This window comes from Mizuhopecten yessoensis, unplaced genomic scaffold (genome assembly GCF_002113885.1).
Source record: "Mizuhopecten yessoensis strain PY_sf001 unplaced genomic scaffold, ASM211388v2 scaffold10977, whole genome shotgun sequence".
Classification (NCBI taxonomy): domain Eukaryota; kingdom Metazoa; phylum Mollusca; class Bivalvia; order Pectinida; family Pectinidae; genus Mizuhopecten; species Mizuhopecten yessoensis.
The window spans coordinates 37,715-41,579 of NW_018408816.1; the positions used below are offsets into that span (position 1 = coordinate 37,715).

The following is a 3,865-nucleotide window of genomic DNA, read 5'->3' on the forward strand; positions in this document are numbered from 1 at the left end:
ATAAACTACGACATGGAACAATTAAACCTTTGGTCAAATAAATGGTTAATGAATTTCAACCCAAATAAAACCGAAATTCTCTTAATTTCCAACACAAATATACCTTCTAACCCACAATTTCTTTTCGACAACACACCTATCCCTATTGTTAAAAACCACAAACACCTAGGAGTCATTATTAGTAACAACGGCACATGGAACTCTCACATCGAACATATATTAACAAACACTACAAAGTACATTGCAACTTTAAGGAAATTAAAATACATCCTACATAGAAAAAAACTGGAAAAAGTATACCTTGTTTTTATAAGACCACTATTTGAATATGCCTGCGAAATATGGGACAATTGTAATATCACATTTTCGAATAAATTAGAGAACATGCAGTATGAAGCAGGTCGAATAATAACTGGATTACCTATTTATACAAACAAAAAAATATTTACAGAGAGCTCGGATGGTAATCATTGATAGATAGACGCAGGATTAGAAAATTATCCATGTTTTATAATATTTATCATGATAATGCTCCCTCATTTCTAAAATCTCTTCTACCACCTATTGTGTCAAACTTCTCTAACTATAATCTTAGAAACAGGAATAACTTTCAGAACCCATACTATAGACTACAAATCACAAAATCATCCTTCATACCAAGTACTTCAGACTACTGGAACAATCTACCAATAGAAACAAAGTCATCAGCATCCATTAAACAATTTAAAACTCTTATTCAGCCTCAAGTCACTACCCCTTCTTATATTAAATGTTTTCTTGAATATGGGTCCAGAAAAGTAAATATTATACATTGCTAATTACGAAACCGCAGTAGCTCTTTAAATTACGACCTTTTAAAAGCTCACCTTCGAGACAACTCTACTTACAACTGCAGAAATGACTCGAAAGACTCTTCCCATTTCTTACTAAACTGTAAAAAAATTTGATCAATCCCGTAATATAATGCTTCAATCCCTCGATTGGTATAACGAAATCACTTTTGAACACCTTCTCTTCGGAGAGGCAACCCTTGACTACAATCTAAACATTCAAATTTGTAGGTCTGTACAACTGTTCATTTTTAGCTCCAAACGGTTTAGCATGTAATATCCAACAGTCATATTGAATAACCAGGATACCTGCTTCGACTATTCCCATCTGTCTCTCCCCTCCACCTCCTCTCTTATTCCAGCCCCTCTCCCTTTTTCCAACACCAACGATCTCTGTGTACTAACTTCAATCTTACCGTCCATCAATATCATAACCGTTTCCATTTGACAAAGAGTGCGTGTCCGGTTTTCCTAATCTAGTCGGCTAAGTATGTAAGGCAGGAATTCACAAAAGGACTTGAAGTGACACAGGAGAAAGCCAAAGCGGCACGGAATGTGATTGAACTTTAGAAAAGCAGAAGGATATGTGTGTATAGATTAGGTATACTACTTACGCCGACTCGATTGGGATAATTACACACGCGATCTCAAGTAAACTCTCCGAATACATATTTAAAAACTATACGTTGGTGTCACTAATCCTATCATTACCTCTTTTGCTGTAACCCATCTTTAACATCTTATATATATATATACATATATAAATTTGTATTGGGTTATTACGTGACACATTAATTTTGTATATATATTTTCTGTTACGGAAAGGACGTAAGTAAGTTGCAATAACTTTTGTCCAATCCATTTGTCTTTTGTTGCAATAAAATTGATTTAAACTAAAAACAAGGAAAAGACCGGCTTATTTTGCGTACATTGCGTGTATAGAACTCACTTCATTCGTTCATGTCAAATGTATATTCGGCATAAAAGTAAACGGGCGAGATTCAAACTTCCTGTTATACGCAGTGGTGGTACTTACCAAGCAAGTGTTCAAAAAAATGTTTTCTGTATTTTGAAAAACATAAATGTTGCATTAATTAAGTACAGTTGCATTATATGTTATAGCCATGACGGATATGGGACTATGTCGGCTCCAGACTGATATTTTTCACTTATCTAAGCTATTTTTCTTATTTTCTAATGTTCATTGTATGGTACCTATTGAAGCTCGTCTGTCAGTTGTACTGGACGAGTTACGTCCCTTTGTTTACATTCTGTTATCTTGTGATTGCACCTGTGCGGTACAAGGGACGTTGGCCAGGTAAGCCACATGTGTGCGCTACTAAACATATGTTGTGGTACGAATGCAAATAGCTAGCGAACAGGATCTGAATGAATTTACAGCAACAAGAATTTCTATGTGATATTATGTTTTATCTTACGAAAAATCTAAAGAGTAACTCAAACATTGAAAGTCGTTCTCATTTTTGACCTATGAACTCGCTAACTTGATACTAAAATCACTTATATTATGATTACAGTTACCGCCCCTGGTTATACAACGAGTGCAGGTAATGTTTTAGTATCATTGCAAATAAGTGTTCAATTTGATTTCAATTTTAATCATATCTGTATTTATAAGACGTAAAATTTACAGGAATAGCAATTTATTATCGCTTTCAGAATATATTAATTCTGTTGAGAATTTTGAAAAAAAAAGAATGTCATTATTTTGTTCAATTTTTAATAGGAAAACAACATTCATTTTATGAATTATGTTTTGAATTCCCACCTTTTCGGCCGTTAATTGTCTACAAAATCTTATATCACAGCTGTATGGTGTAGTGTTAATTGTCTACCAAATATTATATCACAGCTGTATGGTGTACTGTTAATTGTCTACCAAATCTTAAATCACAGTTGTATGGTGTAGTGTTACTTGTCTACCAAATCTTATATCACAGCTGCATGGTGTAGTGTTAATTGTCTTCCAAATCTTACATCACAGCTGTATGATGTAGTGTTAATTGTCTACCAACTCTTATATCACAGCTGTATGGTGTAGTGTTAATTGTCTACCAAATCTTATATCACAGTTGTATGGTGTAGTGTTAATTGTCCACCAAATCTTATATCACAGCTGTATGGTGTAGTGTTAATTGTCTACCAAATCTTACATCACAGCTGTATGGTGTAGTGTTAATTGTCTACCAAATATTATATCACAGCTGTATGGTGTAGCGTTAATTGTGTACCAAATCTTATATCACAGCTGTATGGTGTAGCCTTAATTGTCTACCAAATCTTATATCACAGCTGTATGGAGTAGCGTTAATTGTCTACCAAATCTTATATCACAGCTGGATGGTGTAGTGTTAATTGTCTACCAAATCTTATATCACAGCTGTATGGTGTAGTGTTAATTGTCTACCAAATCTTATTTCACAGCTGTATGGTGTAGTGTTAATTGTCTTCCAAATCTTATATCACAGCTGTATGGTGTAGTGTTAATTGTCTAATTATTAATTGCCCAGATTCTTCTGGGGTACTTTTTAGTCCTCGAGGTTATCTCTTTTGAATTTTTGACATGGTTCATAATATACATATACAATTTAGCTATTTTACGCACCACCCCTTCAACAGGTATTTGGAACAATTGTGAAATTTCGACTTTTTGGCACCTATATCATCACCGATTAATCTTTAAAGGAAGAAACAGCTGGATGGGACACTGTAATTTATTTTTGGTATACTGTATACATTACCATACTGTATACATTACCATACTGTGTACAATACCTTACTGTGTACATAACCATACTGCATATATTACCATACTTTGTACATTACCATACTGTGTACATTACCATACTGTATACATTACCATACTGTATACATTACCTTACTGTTTACATTACCATACTGTGTACATAACCATACTGTATATATTACCATACTTTGTACATTACCATACTGTGTACATTACCATACTGTATACATTACCATACTGTATACATTACCATACTATGTACATTACC

General features: G+C 33.8%; 1 protein-coding gene across 1 annotated transcript in view; it reads left to right on the plus strand.

Annotated features, from left to right (window-relative positions):
* Nucleotides 1-2,097: 2,097 nt before the first annotated feature.
* The window catches only part of LOC110464263 (uncharacterized oxidoreductase YrbE-like), a 20,103-nt gene continuing 18,335 nt past the window's right edge, over nucleotides 2,098-3,865 (plus strand). Inside the window, exons 1-2 of the mRNA XM_021519373.1 lie at nucleotides 2,098-2,148; nucleotides 2,369-2,398. The gene's annotated coding sequence lies outside the window, so the exon portion shown is untranslated. The remainder of the gene's footprint in view (nucleotides 2,149-2,368; nucleotides 2,399-3,865) is intronic.